At 51.3% G+C, this 19970-nt stretch overlaps 1 protein-coding gene across 4 annotated transcripts in view; it reads right to left on the bottom strand.

Annotated features, from left to right (window-relative positions):
• The window catches only part of TMEM184B (transmembrane protein 184B), a 47791-nt gene extending 39581 nt beyond the window's left edge, over positions 1-8210 (bottom strand). For 2 of the 4 annotated variants that reach the window (XM_060306116.1, XM_030855974.2), the window contains exon 1: positions 8074-8210. The gene's annotated coding sequence lies outside the window, so the exon portion shown is untranslated. Of the gene's footprint in view, positions 1-5050; positions 6071-8073 lie in introns of those variants that run through there. The other 2 variants (XM_060306117.1, XM_060306118.1) reach the window with 2 other exon arrangements.
• Positions 8211-19970: the final 11760 nt, after the last annotated feature.

Below are 19970 nucleotides of genomic sequence, written 5' to 3'. Positions count from 1 at the left end.
CGGCTGTGCTGAAGGGGTCACTCAGAGGAGCAAGGGCACACAGGATTCGAAATCAAAAACCTGGGTGCTTCCTTCCACAGGATCTTAGGCAAATTCACCCCTCTGAGCCTCAGTCTATCCGTCTACAAAGTAGGCACAATAATTCCAAGGGGCCAGGGCCAGTGGGAGGATTAAATGAGATGATATATGTGAAAAGCAATTTGCAAACTGCAAAGCCCTACACCAATTCCAGTGAGGATTAGTAATATTAGTACTAATCGCAGCAAGATCTTTTTTGACCCACCTCCTAGAGTAATGAGAACAAAAACAAAAATAAACAAATGGGACCTAATGAAACTTAAAAGCTTCTGCACACCAAAAGAAACCATAAACAAGATGAAAAGACAACCCTCAGAATGGGAGAAAATATTTGCAAACGAAGCAACTGACAAAGGATTAATCTCCAAAATATACAAACGGCTCATGCAGCTCAATACCAAAAAAAACCAAACAACCCAATCAAAAAATGGGCAAAAGACGTAGACATTTCTCTAAAGAAGACATACAGATGGCCAACAAACACATGAAAAAATGCTCAACATCACTAATTATTAGAGAAATGCAAATCAAAACTACAATGAGATATCACCTCACACCGGTCAGAATGGCCATCATCACAAAATCTACAAACAATAAATGCTAGAGAGAGTGTGGAGAAAAGGGAACCCTCATACATTGTTGGTGGGAATGTAAACTGATACAGCCTCTATGGAGAACAGTACAGAGGTTTCTTAAAAACCTAAAAATAGAACTAACATGTGACCCAGCAATCCCACTACTGGGCATATATCCAGAGAAAACCATAATTCAAAACGACATATGCACCCCAATGTTCACTGCAGCACTATTTACAATAGCCAGGACATGGAAGCAACCTAAATGTCCATCAACAGAGGAATGGATAAAGAAGATGTGGTACATATACAATGGAATCTTACTCAGCCATAAAAAGGAACGAAATTGGGTCATTTGTAGAGACGTGGATGGACGGAGAGACTGTCATACAGAGTGAAGTAAGTCAGAAAGAGAAAAACAAATATATATTAATGCATATACGTGGAATCTGAAAAAACTGGTACAGATAATCTTACTTACAAAGCAGAGGACTTCCCTGGTGGCACAGTGGTTAAGAATCCGTTTGCCAATGCAGGGAACACGGGTTCAACCCCTGGTTCGGGAAGATCCCACATGCCGCAGAGCAACTAAGCCTGTGGGCCACAACTACTGAGCCTGTGCTCTAGAGCCCATGCACCACAACTACTGAGCCCATGCTCCTAGAGCCCGGGCTCCACAACAAGAGAAGCCACCGCAATGAGAAGCCCGCGTACTGCAAGGAAGAGTAGCCCCCGCTCGCCGCAACTAGAGAAAGCCCATGTGCAGTAACAAAGACCCAACACAGCCAAAAATAAATTAATTAAAAAATAAATAAATAAAAAGCAGAAATAGAGACACAGACGTAGAGAACAAATGTATGGATACCAAGGGGGAAGGGGTGGGGTGGAGTGGGATGAATTGGGAGATTAGGATTGACGTATATACACTATTGATACTATGTATAAAATAGATAACTAATGAGAACCTACTGTTTAGCACAGGAAACTCTACTCAGTGCTCTGTGGTGACCTAAACGGGAAGGAAATCCAAAAAAGAGGGGATATATGTATACGTATGGCTGATTCACTTTGCTGTACAGTAGAAACTAACACAACATTGTAAAGTGACTATACTCCAATAAAAATTTTTAAAAACTAGATTAAAAACAAAAAAAGAGTAACATTAGTACTAAACAGTATGTTAACATTAATTAATATTAATTTCCTCACACACATCCGTTCACCAACACCTATCATTGTGCCTGCAGGCACCCGAAATGACTGCTGATGGAATCCCCGGTTCTCTGTTCATTCCAGACAGAACTAAAACCACGGCTGCTAGAGATGGAGACCAGGAGCCTCTGCCAGTGGCTACAGCAGCAGCAGCTGTGGGGTTAGTTATTTTTCCCCTGGAGCTTTCCTGTAAGAGATAACCCAGAGGGCTTTGGGAAACAGCCCCATCCAGCAGAGTGGAGGTGTTCAGCCACCTGCCAACAGGACGGGGCCTCCCTGCGAGCATGCTGCCCACAGGGGTTGTAGCAGGAGAAAAATAAAGGCACCAAACTCCACACACTTCTCCCAGGGTGGGGAGGCTGTCTTATCTGAAAATCACTTTCAGGGCGGCAGATGTAGTAACTTCCAGAGGTCTCATTCCACCCGCTTCGTTGAGGTGAGGGCTGGGGACAGCCGTCCTGGGACCACCCATGGCCTGAAGCTACAGGGTCCTCAGATCGTGGCTCCCGAACAAGGATACTGAAGTCTTCAGGGGGATCCCTTCTCTATCCATCTTCACTTGACGGTGAAGACCGGCTCTCCCTCCAAGACAGAAACCAGGCCCTCCTCTTGTGGGCGGGGTGGATTTCAAGGTTTTCTAACCTGGGACCTCATCTGAGTGAGCCCTGTGGCAGCCAGGAGGTGGGCAGAGGAGGATGAATAACCCCACTGGAGGGCAAGTGACTGGCCCAAGGTCATCACCAGGTTCTCTGACTCTGTGCAGTGCCCCACCTGCTCCTCACATCATCGTGCCATCCAGCAAGAAGGGTGGAGACCTCGTCTTTCCTACAGACCTTGAAATAAAGCACCAAGGGGCTCTGTTTTAGAACTTCTCTGATTCTTTCATATCTACGGCTAACTTTCATGTCATGGGTAAACGCTTGCAGCTCGGTGTTATGTGAACAATGAGCTAATGCAGGAATGACGCCTAGAAGGAAAATATGCCCACTCTTCAACAGTGATTATTTCTTGGTTTTAGAAATTTGGGGTGATTTCTATTCTTATCCTCCAATCTTTTCTGGGTTCTAAATTTACTATAATCAACAAGTACTATTTTCAAAAGCAGAGAACCCCATTGTTTTTCACAGGCTGAAACACTGCAAACCTTCCATGAAATACTCATTTTGCTGTGTGTGATCTTTTAAAAACATGGTAGAACTGGAAGTGATTAGTAGGTTAGGAACAAAAGTTTTCTGGGTGGGATCTTCCCTCTCTGGTTTCCGCCCCAGAGGAGAAGGAAAAGGAGGTGACTGTGGGGCTTCCTGCCTCTCAGCCCAGGCCTGAGACCTCCAGACCATTGGACGGAGCCTGTCCTTGAACACACCCAAGGTTGTTTAATGTACCTGTCAGCTCCTGGTATAACTCAGTTCTAGTAAACAAGCCTGTTCGGACCTATCACTTCTCAAGAATAATTCCAGCTTTATCCTGTGTGGCAATGATACTAACCCATCCAACTGTTGGTTTGTTAGTCAAAGCGATTTCAGCACCTACTCTGTGCAAGGCATCGTGCCACACACTGAGCCACCATTAATCCAAGACGGGAAAAACAACCAACCAGACCGAGGCCCCATGTCATCCTTCTAAGTTCTGCCCAAGCATAGGGTTTCAGATGCACTAAACAGCAGCAAACAGGAATGTGAACAAACGCAGCCTAATTCCAGCACCGCCCCTCCCAGGACTTGGACAAAGCAGGGGCCTAGCACGAGTCCCTGATGAGAACACTGGCAGCTTAGCTGCACTGCATTAAGGTACCTGCACCACATGCCACCCGGCAGAGGTAGACAAAATGGGCAGGAAACGGGAGACAATCCGAAACTGGGGGACCTTCCAAATCTTCTCTCCAGGGCCCCTCACACTTTACTTCTTCCCCTTCCTGTCCTCTTTGAGGCCAAGAAGATCACATTCAATTAACATTTACTGAGGGCCTACTACGTGCTGAGCCCCAATGCCAAACAATTTTGCAGACAAAGGACTCAGACCTTTGCTTTGCACATGCTGTTCCCTCTGCCTGGAACCTGCTTCCTTATACATGGTGACAGCGTAAACGTCACCTGGTCAGAGAGGTGCCTGCCCAGGCGGGAATGCCTCAGTGTTCCCTCAGAGCACCTATGACAACTGGAACGGTTCTCCCCAGCTGGACTCAGCTCCCTGCACTGGCATACAGGCGTGCAACACCTCTTTCTTGAATAAATTAAACAGCCTGTAAGGTAACAATGAAAGCCAGTGTTTACTGAGCACGTACCACGTACAGCCGGATGCTGTGCTGAGCTCCGCGCAGACATCAGAGCGTCACAGCCATATCACGGCTCCACTATTATTACTCCTCTTTTACAAATGAAGGAAGTTGCATCATCTCCCGCTATTCTTTAAGAATGGGAATCAGAACCTGGTAAGCAACTTGTCCAAGGCCATGGAGCTAACAAGAGAGCCGCAGCTCCCAATTCTTCCTCCAGAAGGCTCAGCTTACCTCCCTCTCTCCCCGGAGCCCAAAGGGGTGCTTCTTTCTCCTATGCTCCCAGTGACCATTTTTGTCCCCTTCCTGAATTCTCCGCCTCCTCTCCCCAGGCACCCAATTCAGAAGTTTTCCTTGATTCCTCCCCTCACGTCCTACACCCATGGGCTCCCAGAGCCAAAGCTGTGCTTCAGCAGACATCCTGTGCGAAGACCCCTAGTCTTTCAGCCCTGGAGGGAGGGACAAACTGGGGCGCTCAGCTGGTCGCTCAACACCCAGCAAAGCAGGCGGGGAGGGCAGGCATCCCCTCAGTGAACCCACACATCCCCACCCCCCTTTGCCTGTATTTATAGCACTGATGAGCATGGGGGTCTGGAGGATGGAAGATGGGGGAAAAGGAGCGGCCCACCCTGTCCACAGCCACAGTGTGAGAGGTCAGCAAGGACCTGCCAGACCCGGGAGGGCCAGGAAGAACCCGGTTCCAGTTCAGGGGGCCACCCTACCGCCAGCCACGGAGGCCAGGGTAGAGCCAGCATTACAGCAGTGAGCTCCAGAGGCCTGTCCTGAGTCACACAGGGCTGTCGGGACCAGAAGCTGCTGGAAGGATAGAAGCGCAAGGCAGCAGGGACCGAAAAGGATGCCAGTGACCCGAGGGAAAGCAAAGGAGGGAAAGGCCCAGTCTCCTTGGAGTTACCTGCAGGAACGAAGGAAGAAGGAGCCGCGGGCACACTGTCCCGGAACACGCGGCTGAGGCTGTCGCTTCCTTTTGGAAAACTTCAGGGCTCCCTGGTGACCACACCGGGGTCAAGCTCAAACTCCTTAGTGGGGCCTTCAAAGGTCTTCACGCCCTGGGCCCACCATAGCCATGTCTGGGCGAGGTATTTCAGGCCTCCGCACCTCTGCGCAGGGGGGCTTCCTCTGCCTAGAATGCCCTCTCCCTCCACAGGCAGAGCACTCCCCGTCGTCCTTCAAGGTGCAGGAGGTTTCGCTTCTACGATGATGTCGGGCACACCCCAGGGTTAGTGGGGGAAGAGCGTGGGCTCCAAGGTCAGCTCCACAGCCCAGCGCGGCTTTACCCTCCTAGGCTGCCTCCTCTGCAAAACGTGAAGGTAACTGTTCCCACCTCACTGTGGTGGGAGGATGAAACTCAGTCGGTCATGAAAGCACTTTGAACTGTGCCTGGCACACAGTAAGTGCTTAATGAACAGGCTGTTGTTCCTACTGTCCTCCGGCCCCACTAGGGCCCTCTGTTTCCACCACAAGCAGAGCACTCTCTGTCGCATATCTGTTACACGGTGGACAGCCTCAGCCAACCACAGCCTCTTAAAAGACACAACCCACGACTCAGCACGGTGCTGGGCACACAGTAGGTCTTCAGCAAGTGCTCACTGCCTGTGAAGGTCCAGTGGTAGACCCCCCCCAGAGTTCTCCCAGGGCCCAGCAGCTGGCCTTCCACAACTCACACACCAAATCCCCAGTCTCAAGGCCCAGCAGAGTGAGAAAGGTATTCACAGTTACTTGGTTTCAAAACAATAAAGGACCGTACTCTGCCTTCCCACTCCAGGGAATTCACAGGGAGAAATGAGCACAGGAGGGACTGGAAATAGCATGGAGCCCCTCTTGGGGAAGAGCGCTCGGCCGGCCCGCCAGAAACCAGGAGCAAAACCTCAAAGGCAGAGGAGGAGAAAACAGCCTCCAGACAGAAGCCCGAGCTCCACAGAACTCGGCCAACACCAGTGAACTAGGACAAGATCACCTGCACCCATTCTGCCCTGAAGCTCTTCTTCCCACCCACTTGGAGGCCTTTAGAAGGGGTTCCTGGGGTAACCCACTACCACATGGGAGCAACTTAAAACACATCCAGGATCCCAGAGGCTGCACAAAGGAGCCAGGTTGCCTGTGGCCAATTCTTGGGGGGAATTGATGGTGACTTCTCCATGCACACTGGCTATGGGGGCCTTGTGTCTGGATTGGGGTCACTGTCTACGTCCATCTCCCCAGCAGACTGGAAGCCCGTAGCGGCCAGGCACCAGGTCCCATTCATCTTTAGACCCCTGTGCCCCTAGCATAGTACCTGGCATGTCGTAGATGCTCAGTAAGTTACAAGGCAGCACACCTGGCAGCAAGAGAGGTCCTGGTTCATGGATGACTCCATCCAGGCCTGCCACGTACATGGACAAGGAGTCACGTGCTCCCTCTGGGTCTCAGTTTCCTCATTTGTAAAGAGGGATAACAAACAGTTCTGTCCACGCACAGCCTCCGAGAGAATTAAGTGGGGAAATATACGTGGAAAGCACCAAAGCATCAGACGAATGCTAGTCAGCCTTCCAGTTTCAGCTCAGCTCCCCTCGCCCCCTCCACCCCATGTTGGAACCTTTTCTGCTGGCCACGTTTCCCCTCCCCCAGCACTGAACCCACTCTGCATCCCCTCTATTGTTTTATATTTTTCACATCATTGTGACTACTTGATTCTAAGTTTGATTCCCCGACCGACCTGAGAGGTCCTGGATCCCAGGGGCATCATGTGTTTCTGTTCAAAGCCTAATAAAATGGGCACACAGACCTGACCGCTGGGGCCTTCCCACCCCACGGTCCCAGCTCTGATACACACGGCACCCTCCAGCAAGATGTCCCGATGTGCAGAGCCTAGGGGGCCCACCAAGCACGCTGGAAAGGAAGGGAGATAGGAAGGGATGCTGCACCCACAAGCTGTGCGGGAGTCACACCTCTGAGACCTGCGCCGCCTTTGCAGGTGCGTGAGCTTATTTGCCTGGCTGCCTCCACAGCGCAAGGGCCTCCAGGGCACAGACTGCTGCTTCCTTCCTTACATAAAGCACCCAGCAGTCAGATAAATAATACACGCCCTTCTCCTCACACGCAGGTATCAGACGTGCAAACACCTGCTTTGCCCCACAGTGCCCTGGGTGTGGGCGTGTGCGTGTGTGTGGGTGTGTAATGTCTGGCCTTGCACAACCCCAGAGGGGATACGGGTTGGGAACAGATACTCACGCCCACCTCTCAACCCCATCTCCTTGCCTTGGCCTAGAGTCAACTAGCACTAGACCCAAGCAGTGTGCCCAGAGAAGAAATGTCTGGGACGGATGCACACACCCTAAACCAGTCTCTGTGCTCCTTTTCCAAGCACATATCCTTGGAGCCCCAGGTTCCTGCCGGTGCCCCTCCAAACTGCTGACCTGTATGCAACGCGTGTACACCTTCATGCACGCATCCCCAGAGGCCTCGCCAGGCTAGCCACCAGCCCAGATCACAGCTACCCGCACAGGGCAAGGCCGACTCCCCCACTCACTAGGCTGTGCCAGGCGCCAGCACACCCACCGGGCGCACACCATCCCACTTGCAAAGGGCCTGTCCATCCGCTTCCCCTCTCTCCCGGCCACCCCCACGGGCAGGTCCGATTACACTCCAGGCGCGGGCCCCGCCACGCTGGCGAGGAGGGGGCAGCGCACACCCACGGGCGGCCCGCGACCTCGCAAGGTGGGGAGAGAGCGCAGGGCGAGACGGGCGGGGCCGCAGACGCCCCCTCCCTCCCCGCCAGGCCGGCCACCTTCGTCCGCTCCCCGCCCGGGGACCCGCGGCCAGTGCGACCCGCGGGGCGCCCCCCGAGCGGGCCTCTCCAGAACGGGGCAGCCCCGCCGCCCCCGGAAGCCCTCGGCCGACCCCTCGGGGCCTCCTGCTCAGGGCCGGTGGGTAGGGTACCTCAGGAGCCCATGGCGGCGCGTGTGCGGGCGACGCGCGGCAGCCGGACTGTGAGAGCGAGGCAGGCTGACGGCACCGCAGCGTTAGTATCTCGCCGCCGTCGGCTCGTCCCGGGCCCAGCAGAGTGCCGCCGCGGCGCGCCTGCGCACCGAGCGCGCCGCCGGAGAGGGCGGGGCAGCGAGCGCGAGGCTGAGATCACCCTCCCGGCCTTAAAGGAGCCGCCGTCCCAAACCCCAGGTGGTGGGAGCGATCCCGCTCTCCTCCAGCCGATCGTAAACCAGTCATGAGTCGCCTCCCCAACCTCCATCCCACTCCGATCCCTGCCCACCAGTGAGCTTCTTGGGGTGCAGGGACAGAGTCTTGGGCTCCAAGCTCTGTCCCTGGCACTCGCTGGCTGCATGGAGCTTCACCTCTTTTCCTCCATTTGGGCCTGTTTGAAGATGAAACAATATCTAACGGCTATTTGTCGAGTGAAGGATGCATGTGGAATTGTGGAATGAATGCATACTGAGGTGCTGTGTGCAATAACGCGAAATGAAATTGCAAAACAGAGAAAGAGGTTTTTCTTCCCACTCCACCTAGCAGCGCTTCCTTCCTGCCCCACCGAGCTCTAGGTGGCCTAACTAGCAAATTTCTTCAGATATCATTCAAACCGCCTAGCCCATTTCTGTTTGCCAGGTTCACACCCAACTCAGTTTAACTAAAAAACATAAAATCCAATCAAGTTCCGGCTTTGGTGTGTTCAACATCCCCAAATGTATTTCTATCCCCAGCCCAGGCTCCCCCCGTGAACTGTGTACTCACCATCTCATACCCGAGGTTCCAACAGGATCTCAAAGTCAACATACGCACAACAGAACCATTTCCTCTCAAACGCAGAGACCTGCACTGTCACAGCCTCCCCACCAGAACGGTTAGCAGCTCCATCCTTCCAGCCCCCAGCCTAGAACTCCTGGAATCATCCTTGAATCCCTCCTCTCACCCCTTTACCCACTGGAGCAGGAAATTATGTTGGCTGTACCTGCAAAATATATCTAGACTCTGACCTCTTCCACCCCATCTCTACTGCCACCACCCCACCCACTTTCTGTCCAGGATTATTGCAATATTCTTGTGATGGACTGAATGTTTTTATCCCCTCAAAATTCATATGCTGAAATCCTAACCCCCAATGTGATGGTATTAGGAGCTGGGGCCTTGGGAGGTGATTAGGTCATATGGATGGAGCCTTCATGAATGGTATTAATGCCCTTAAAAAAGAGACCCCAGAGAACTTTCTAGCCTTCTTTCTGCCATGTGAGAATACGGTAAGAAGTTAGCAGTCTATAATCCAGAAGAGGGCCCTCACCAGAATCTATCACGCTAGCAGGCACCCTGATCTCGGACTTCCAGCCTCCAGAACTATGAGAAATAAATGTCTGTTGTTGATTAGCCACCCAATCTATGGTAATTTGTTATAGCAGCCCAAGCTGATCAGGGTTATTGCAACATTTTCCTAACCTGTTTCCCTTTTTCCAGCCCTGCCCTGTGTCCCAGTCTACTCCATTGCAGGAGCCAGAGGGATTCTTTTAAAACCTAAGTCAGAACACCGCACTTCTTTGCCCAAAGCCTGCCATTGGCTGTGCATTTCACTCTGAATAAAAGCCGAAGTCCTTACAAATCCCTGCAGAGCTTTGCTTCATCTAACATTCCATCCACCCAGCAGTGTCCGACCTCATCTCCTCCTCTTGCTTCCCTCCACACTGACCCCTTGCTGTTCCTAGAACAAATGAAGCACACTTGACCTCAAATCCTTGGCACTGGCTGTTCCCTCTGCTGGGATTGCTGTTCCCTCAGACACCTGAATGCCCCCTCCTTCACTTTCTTCAAGGGGTTGCTCACGTGTTCCCCACTCAGTAAGGCCTGCCCTAACCACCCTAGTAAACTTGCCAAACCCCTTACATGCGGTCCCGATTCCCCCTTTCCATGCTCTAGTTTTTCCCACATCACTTAATTTCTATCGTGACATAGTTTGCCTGTTTTACTGTTTGTCTTCCACCAGTAAAACGTAAGCGCTACAAGGACAAAGATTTTTGTCCTTTTTGTGTCCTGATCTAATGCCAGTACTTAGTACAGGTGTTGGTATAGAGAACATGCTTCAAAACGTTCTGTAGCATGAAGAGTTCTCTAGGAAAAGTCCTTCCCAGCCCCCAGGTAGGAAGTTGCTCAGGGCTTTCCAGCACACAAACAAGGCTTATCATCAATTGCATCATCATCATTTGTTCATGACTTCCCAGCTCTTCCTCCCTGCACATGAACCACCACCACCACCACCACCCCCAGCCCAGGGCAAAGTCCTTGTCTTAATTACCACCATATCTTATGCTTAGCATAGAAACCAGACACGATTTGACATCCAGAGTGGTCAGGCCAAACCACACCCTGACTCAAGTTGTTAGCCCCTGTTCATTAAGGGCGCTCTGAGTCTCAGTTTACAGAGGCCCTAGGCTGACAGGGGCAGGGGCAGGTGGTGGGTATTTTTAGGCTTGGGTTGCCAGAAAGGGGCTCAAAGACAGAAAGTCACCTGGCCTGAGTGACATGGCAGGTCAGCAGCAGGTGGCACTGTGAGCCCTAGTTTGTTGCTCCCTGGCTTTCCTCATCCTCTCCCCAGGCTGTCTAATTTAGAAGTAAAAATTTACCCCTCTGTCACCATCCCACTCCATGCAAATGCCCATTCACCCTGGCTCAAAGATGCCACTCAGTTCGGCCCCTCTCCCTTCCATGCTGGGGCCACTATCCTGGTTCAGGTCCCCTTATTTCTGGACAATTATAACAGTTCCCCAACCCACTAGTCACCTTTACCCCTGCTCACTGGCTACTGAAGGAGCTTTTCTCCACCTCCAGCAACCAACTACTCTTCCTTCAAAGGCCAAATCCGATGTCATCTTTTGGTTCTTTCTTGATTCTCACCTCCCTCACTCTCCTCTCCTCCATTCTGGTCTAATTAGTTTCTCCCCAACAAAAAAATCGCAAATAAGCTGAAATTCATCAAAGAATAGTTAAGTAAATTATGGCAGATCCATACAATGGTATATTGTGTAGATACTGAAACAGCCACTTTACACATTTCAAATAAGAAGGGGAAATGATTAGGAATAATACTGACTGGAAAAGGTAGTAATAACTTTGCATGATAGCCTGATCTGAACTGTTTACTTCTTTTTTTTTTTTTTTTTTTTTTGCGGTACACAGGCCTCTCACTGTTGTGGCCTCTCCCATTGTGGAGCACAGGCTCCGGACGGGCAGGCTCAGCAGCCATGGCTCACGGGCCTAGCCGCTCCGTGGCATGTGGGATCTTCCCGGACCGGGGCACGAACCCGTGTCCCCTGCATCGGCAGGCGGACTCTCAACCACTGCGCCACCAGGGAAGCCCACTGAACTGTTTAAAACAAACCTTTTTTTTTTTTAGGCTTAGAAGAAAGATTGGAAGGAAGTATAACAAAATGTTACCAGTGGGTTCTCCTAAGTGGCAGAATTATGAATATTGGTTACCTTCTCTCTCTCTCTCCCTTATTTAATTTTTGTTTCTCTGTATTTTCCAAAATGTTTGCAAAAAGCATGCAATCTCTTCAAAATAAGAAAAAAGTTATTTAAAGAAATGGTCTGGGACTTCCCTGGTGGCACAGTGGTTAAAAATCTGCCCGCCAATGAAGGGGACACAGGTTCAATCCCTGGTCCGGGAAGAACCCACATGCCACGGAGCAACTGAGTCCGTACGCCACAACCACTGAGCCTGCGCTCTAAAGCCTGCATGCCACAACTACTGAAGCCTGCACACCTAGAGCGCGTGCTCCGCAACTAGAGAAGCCACCACACCGCAAGGAAGAGTAGCCACAGCCTACCGAAACTAGAGAAAGCCCGTGCGCAGCAACGAAGCCCCAACACAGCCAGAAATAAATTTATTAAAAAAAAAGAAGAAGAAATGGTGTGTTGTTCCCTTCTGTTTTCTTCTCTCTGTGCATCATAATTCATCTGAATGCATCTGTCTCCCCCACCAGACTAAGGGCCTCTCAAGGTTAATAGGGATCAAGTTGGATTATCTCTGCATCCAAAATCCACTCCTAGCATCTGTAGGGGAGTGCAGAGGAAAGAGCCAGGGCCTCAGCCGTGCTGGTGAAACCGTGCACCTCAGATTCGGACTTGAACCCACGTGGCTGGGACTCGAACCTGGCCAAAACCCAGTTTTCCAGCTGAGATAACACACCTGGTTTCTCGACTTTATGAAGCTCAGGTTCTTGATGTCTCATGGCAGAAAGAATTCAGTGAGAGATAAAGTGATAGGTAAGAAGTGGATTTATTTAGAGAGAAATGCACTCCACAGGGTGTGGGCCATCTCAGAGCATGAGAAAGGCACCAGGGTATGGGGTTGTCAATTTTTATGGGGGTGGGTAATTTCGTAGGCTAATGATTGGGAGGGGTATTCCAGCTATTTTAGGAAGGGGCGGGGATTTCCAGGAATTGGGCCGCCATCCACCTTTGATCTTTATGACCTGTCTTGGAGCTGTCACGGTGCCTGTGGGTGTGTCATTTAGCTTGCTGATGTGATCGAATACTGAGGCTCAAGGTTTAGTGGAAGTGACTTGTCTGCCATAGTGAACCCATTCGGTTCTAATCAGTTTATGTCATGTCCTCAGGCTATGTCATTCTTTCAAAGGTTGTGCCCTGCCCCCCTTCCCTCCAGTTTCACTGGTGCTAGCTAATGAGTGGCCCAGAGCCCAGAGCACTCTGAATCCATTTACCTGCAGTCTCTGCGTCTCCCACGTTTCCCCAAGGATGCTGTGGGAGCCCTGGCCAGGTGTCCTGGAGAGGCAGTGTGGTGTGGAGGGCAGAGCACAGGGCCAGCTCCATTTACTTCCTAGCAGTATGATCTTAGGCATGTGGCTTTGCCTCTCTGAGGCTCCGTTTCCCCATCAATATGTATGAAGATGTCGACACGGTATTTTGCACGCAGCTGACAGTCATGCTGCAGTCTATAGCATGGGGCTGCTGAAGGCCCAGCTAACTTTTTACCTGAATCAGACCCTTTTGGTTGCAACGGACTAAAATCCAATTCAAACTAAGTTAAACAAAGGAAGGGAATTTAAGGGCTCACTTAATTAGGAAGTGCCAGGCAGAGCTGGATTTGAGGCCTCACACACCGTCATTAGGACACTATTTCTCTCATTCTGTTGGGTGTGTGTGTGCGTGTGTGTGTGTCTCGGCCTCATTCCCAGGTAGTCTTTACCCCGCAAAGGCACAGAGAATACGTCTTTCCTAAGAATTCCGAAAGTTCTGTGCCATACTTGCCTCGGATTGGCCCATCTTGGATCTCTTTCCTATCTCTGAGCCAATCACTGTAGCCAGGAACTGCAGTGCTCCAATTGGCCAGACCTAGGTCAATGGCTCCGCCCCTGGAGCCAGTGGGAGGAGTCAGTTCCTACCGAACCAAAAGCACTGAGACGGAGGGTGGGCCCCTTAAGGAAAATGGGATGCCGTGACCAAAAGAACCAAGAAAGAGTGCTGGGGAGGAAAAAACCTCAGATGTTTAGCAGCTCAGGGAGTTTAAGTGGCTCTCCCAGGTGACCCAGAAAGGAAGATCAGGGACAGGCAGAAGTGTAACCTCAACCAGAGCAGAGATGGAGGGAACTACGAGAGCCATCTGGATGGGGTGGCTTTTTGGAAGCCTTTAGCCTGTACTGTGGCCAGACTGCCTGGTTCAGATCCGACTCCACCACTGACAGTCTGTGAGACTTTGGGCAAATCACTAAGCTTCTCTGAACTTCAGTTTCTTCATCTGTAAAATGGGGTTAATAACCACACCATCATTTCAGGGCTGATGTGAAGATGAAATAACACAAGTAAGGCTGTTAGCACAGGGCCTGGCATGCTATAAGCACTCAGGAAGTGCTGGGGGGGGGGGTTGTTTTGTTTTTTTATTTTTGGCCTCGCCGCATGGCATGTGGGACCTTAGTTCTCTGACCAGGGATCGAACCTGCGCCCCCTGCATTGGAATTGCGGAGTCTTAACCACTGGACCACCAAGGAAGTCCTGGAAGTGCTGTTTTTAATATATATAAACAGTAAGAAGGCCTTTTTTGAAATTCCTGTTTGCAACTGAAAACATAAACAGGCCCAACTGAGATGATTTTGATGAACTTGCCTGAAACTCTGCCATCAGTGAGTCTATCCCCAGCAGCCACTTTGTGTCTGGTGTCCGGGTCTTGCTGCTGCTGTTCCCATCACCTGGAACACATTTCTACTCACACCCTTTCCTTTCCCTAGTTAATTCCTGCCCCTCCCTCAGGTCCCTGATAAAACGTTGGTTCCCCCGGGTATGTCATTAAGTGGAAAAAAGAAAATATCATACAGAACAGTATTAGGTGTATCATTTATGGAAATATATGTGTGTATGTCTATTTGTGTGTGTGTATGATTTAAAATGCATAGTAGGGGGGACTTCCCTGGTGGTCCAGTGGTTAAGACTCCACGCTCCCAATGCAGGTGGCCTGCGTTTGATCCCTGCTCAGGGAACTAGATCCCGCAAGCCGCAACTAAGACCCAGTGCAGCCAAATAAATAAATAAATAGGGACTTCCCTGGTGGCGCAGTGGTTAAGACTCCACCTGCCAATGCAGGGGACACGGGTTCGGTCCCTAGTCCAGGAGGATCCCACATGCCGCGGAGCAACTAAGCCCATGCACCACAGCTACTGAGCCTGCACTCTAGAGCCTGTGAGCCACAACTACTGATGCCTGCACGCCTAGAGACCGTGCTCCGCAGCAAGAGAAGCCACCGCAATGAGTAGCATACGCACCACAACAGAATCCCCTGCTTGCTGCGACTAGCGAAAGCCCGTGCGCAGCAACGAAAACCCAACGCGGCCAAAAATTAAAAGAAAAATTAATTAAAATAAAAATAAATATTTTTAAAAATAATAAATAAAATGCATAGTAGGGAATTCCCTGGGAGTCCAGTGGTTTGGACTCTGTTCTTTCACTGTGAGGGTGTGGGTTCAATCCCTGGTCGGGGAACTAAGATCCCACAAGCTGTGCAGTGTGGCCAAAAGATTTAAAAAATTAAAAAAGAAATAAAATGCATAGTAATTTTCTGGAATTCATGAGAATGGACCCTCACATGAACAGAGGGCAAACAAGAACTAGGTCTTAGTCATCTTTGTTCAGAACCTGATGCACAGGGTCATCATCTTCATCACAGCTACTTTTCATTGAGCAGTTGCTATGTGGCAGGCAATATACTAAGCTCTTCATTATCTCAACAAGCAGCAGTGACGGCCATTTGGCAGATGAGAAAACTGAGGCACAGACCTTGGCATCATTACTTGGCCAAGGTCACACCTGAGCAACCCGGCACACAGGGAGCCCTCGTGAATGTTTGTTAAATGAACCCGGAACCCACAGTAGCCCCCACAGGGAACTAGGAAAATCAGCCAGTGAGAGAAAATGCTTCTGACTTCACAAAGCCTTTCCTCTTAGGGTGGTGATCTTCAGGGCATCAGTGGCCATCAGCAAGCAGAACAAGGCCGTTCCTGGGGACACCGTCTAGGTCGTGTGTATGTGTGTGTGTGTGTGTGTGTGTGAATCAGGGATGTGGCTGGTGATAATTTACAGGTTGCTGTGAAAAGACCCTGAGTTGGAGACACAGAGAGAAGGAGCTTCCTCTTTCTGCCTGTCAGTCACACACACACAAACGTGCTCACCTGTACCTCCAACAGAGGTGAGGTGAGTCCCACTTCAAACTCACCTAGCCAAGACAAGCAAAAGAAAACAGGCCAAAGAGAAAGATTTACTGCCAGTTTCCTTGGAATCACTAGGAACTTGTTTCAGCTTCTCTACAAAACCCCAGGTTGCAACCAACTATCCTGAGCACTGCCATCAGAAAAGGGAGGTCCTCCCACCGGTCAGGGACATGCAGGAGCTGGGGAAGCTCGGTCCAGGGTCTCCTGAGAAAGCTTTTAATAAGAGGGAGGAGAGGGGCTTCCCTGGCGGTGCAGTGGTTGAGAGTCTGCCTGCCGATGCAGGGAACATGGGTTCGCTCCCCGGTCCGGGAAGATCCCACATGCCGCGGAGCGGCTGGGCCCGTGAGCCATGGCTGCTGAGCCTGCGCGTCCGGAACCTGTGCTCTGCAACGGGAGAGACCACGACAGTGAGAGGCCCGCGTACTGCACAAAGAAAAAAAAAAAAAAAAAAGAGGAGAGAAGAGGAGGAGCAAGAGGCCTGGTGTCCCAGCCTCAGAGCTGCAGTGACCTGGAGGGCATGACTTCGGAGGGGCTGCACCTTGACCATAGGTGCTTTGAAGATGTTGAGATGAAAGGCTTTGAGAGGCATAATTACCTGAGATGCTATTCTCCCAGGAGCCTGCAGGAGCCCAAGTTACTATCTGCAGAGATCTGTTGTAGAGGTCCCCAGTGGGGCCTTCTTAAACGGGCAGTACCCCAGGACTCGGCCCTTTGCTCCCCTCACCCTGGCTGCTGGCTGGACTGCTCTCCCATCCCATCAGTGTCTCCTGCATGGGTAGCGCAGCCTCAGTGAAGCCAGGCTCCAGATGTGCAGCTTCCTGAACCTCAATAGGCTACGGGACATGGCCTCACATGGGACAGTTGGGAGGACAGGGAGATGCTGTTGGTGCCTCAAGGCTAGGGTGAAAAGAAGGATGGCAGGGAGCAGGCCAGAGGAAGAGGAGGAAGGTGGCTCCGTGTCACCATGGCAACATTTATCCGGCTCGCCAGACCCCTTCTCCCTCACCAGTTCACGTGCAGCCCGGAAAGCAGGCCCCAGAGAAGTGTGGCTTGAGCGAGGGTAGATGTTTGGTGATTGGGCAGCTTGAGGTTGGAGCTTGGAATGGGTTTACTCCTTGGAAGGATTAGATGGGTTCCTGCGGGAACCTGTGTTGCAGGCTCTGGGAGAGGATGTGACATGGGGGCACAGCATTTTGGCTGTAACTATTCCTGTATCTGTTTCTGAAATAGAGTGTGGGTGGGGGAGGGGGAGGCAAGGGAATGAGACGGAACACAGGAGTGGAAGGTTCTAAAGCTACGCTGGAGTGACCCCGCCCCCGACTGGAGCTGACGGCAGTGGTCTGCCCCATCCACTCCTCCATGGGAGGCCCTGGCTTGCGGAGGGAGGGGGAAGGCATCAAAAGGTAGGTAGGAAAGGAGAGGGGATGCCACCACCTAGGAGGCAGCAGCCGCGGGGCGTGGATGGCTCGTGTTTTACGGGGCGTGGGGGAGCGTGAATGAACCAAGTTCAGAGGAAGCCTAGTCCCTCCTTTTGTCCCAGACCTAGTTCTCCCGGTGTCTCCTCCCCTCCTTCCTCCTCCAAACCTTCTGCCATCCAGTCGTCAATCCCCCTTCTCCAGGGTTCTTTGGCCTCCAAACGAGAGCAGATCTCTTGGAGTCTCAAAACCACCCCCTTCCACGCCTCACCCTCAGCTGCCTCTTCCCCCCACTTCCCACCCACCCCAGTCGAAAGGTCACCTGTTGATTTTTAGAAGAGTGGTCACCTGTGTGTCTGTGAGGGGGAGTATTGCACGGGAAGGGGCATGGGCGAACTTGCTGGGGTATTGACAATCGCCCACATCTGCATCAGGTGGTGATTACGCGGGTATACAGAAACAGGTAAAAAGCTATGGATCCGTGTACACTAAAGATGTGTGCGCTTTTCGTACACGAATTATACTTCAATTTAAAAAAGAGAAAAGAAAAAGGAAAAGAACTAGGGGAAAATGATCAGTAGGAAGCTTGTTTTTTTGCCAGCCTCCCTTTCCTCTGCCCGGTGGCTTTGAGCCCGCTGACCACACCCTCCTCCTTCTTGCCCCGCCCCCAGCCCTGCTCCTCCCTCCCTGGCCGCGCCCCCTTAGTTTCGAGCTGAGAATGCACGTCCCCCATCCGTGTTCTAGCTTTCTATCAGTGGTCCTGCCGTGCTCCCAGGCAGGGAACCTCAGAGCCTCCGACTCCCTCTCTCAGCTGGCTAAGCACACAGCGTTCTGAGACGGTTCAGTCACCCCTGCCTTCTGGTTGCCTCCTGCCTGGATTGTGACCATAGCTCCCTAACAACTCTCCCTGTCCCCTTTCTCCATCCTCCAATCTCCCTATCCACTGTTCCCAGATGCACATTCCTCAAGTTCACATCCATGGTGTCCTCTTCTCTAATCAGCGGTCCCCCACAGGGCAGGTGCTGGCGGATGTCCCAGAATCATACTCCTCAAGTTCACATCCACGGTGTCCTCTTCTCTAATCAGCGGTCCCCCGCAGTGCAGGTGCTGGCGGATGGAAAGCAGGCCATTGGGATCTGGCCTCTGCCTCTTCCAGCCTTGGCTGCTGTAGATCTTCTTCCCCCTCTGAGCTTGGAAACTCTGTATCAAGCTGGTCCTTTGCACACGCTGTTTCCTTGGTTGGTAATGACTGTCTCCACCTCACCACCTTCCCCAAACCCGGCCGCCACCACCCAGTAAACTCACATTTCAAGGCTCAGGTCAAATATCTTTTTTTAAAAAAAAAGAAATTTATTTATTTATTTGGTTGTGCCAGGTCTTAGTTGCAGCAGGGCTCCTTTAGTTGTGGCGGGCAGGCTCCTTAGTTGTGGCTCACCGGCTCCTTAGTTGTGGCATGCGAACTCTTAGTTGCGGCATGCATGCGGGATCTAGTTCCCTGAGCAGGGATCAAACCCGGGCCCCCTGCATTGGGAGCGCAGAGTCCTACCCACTGGGCCACCAGGGAAGTCCCAGTTCAAGCATCTTTGAAACACCTTCCTGATGACGTCAGACACATTCCTCCCTCTTTTGTCCCTAGTTCACACTGGGTGTCTCAAACTGGATCTTGGATTGGGATGAACCACTTGCTAACCTGAGTCTTAACTGTGGCCCCTGGCAGCCAAAGTCACACCTTGTGTCTGAAATGTGTATTTACCATTACTGAGCACTTAAGAGGCGCCCGACTGTAGTGAAGGTTAGGAGGATGGGACACTGCACCTCAGGCATCATAATACACCCGCCTCATAGGACCGTTATGAGCAGAGGGTGGGAAAAGAGCCTGGCACAAGGAGCCTCCTCAGCCCTTACGTGCACCTGTGGTTTTATTTAATCCCATAACCTCTGAAGTAGGTATTGCCACCTCCACTTTACAGAGAAAACCGAGACCCAGACAGTGCCCAAGATCACAGAGAGATGGAGCCAGCCCTCTGGATTCCAACCCTGTGCTCTCCACCCCTCACCCCTGCACTCCACTCCACCTCAGCCCAGCACCTGGCATCCACAAGCCCAGTCAATGTTTGTTGCATGAATAAAAATGATTCACCAAGTGGCATGCTTGCCCCCTCCAGTCTGGGCAAAATTTCTGGGCAGTTGTTTGGCATACTCGATAAAAATAAATTGTTTGCATGGTTGACGCATCCTGGTCACTCCTCTGGCTTAAATATCACTTCCTCAGAGGCTGTCAGCCACCACCCCCTCTCTTATACATTAGCTCCCTGAATAAGAAACACAGGAAGGACAAACCAGAAACCAATGAGGATCGTGGGTAGGAACACAGTGGAGGGGGCAGGGATGGGAGTGATTCTAATTGCTACTTGACTTTTATATAGCTTGACGTTCATATATGTAATACCTCCAAAAAAACAGAATTAAACCAAAAGGGGAGGGACACACTAACTCATTATATATATATATATATATATATATATATATATATATATTTTTGGCTGCATTGGGTCTTCCTAGTTGTGGCACCCGGGCTTTCTCTAGTTGCGGCGAACGGGGGTACTCTTCGTTGCAGTGCGTGGGCTTCTCATCGCGGTGGCTCCTCTTATTGCAGAGCATGGGCTCTAGGCACGTGGGCTCAGAAGTTGTGGCGCACGGGCGTAGTTGC

This window comes from Globicephala melas, chromosome 10, assembly GCF_963455315.2.
Source record: "Globicephala melas chromosome 10, mGloMel1.2, whole genome shotgun sequence".
Classification (NCBI taxonomy): Eukaryota; Metazoa; Chordata; class Mammalia; order Artiodactyla; family Delphinidae; genus Globicephala; species Globicephala melas.
Note: the sequence above shows the minus strand (reverse complement) of the source record. Positions and strands in the feature narration are given on the sequence as shown.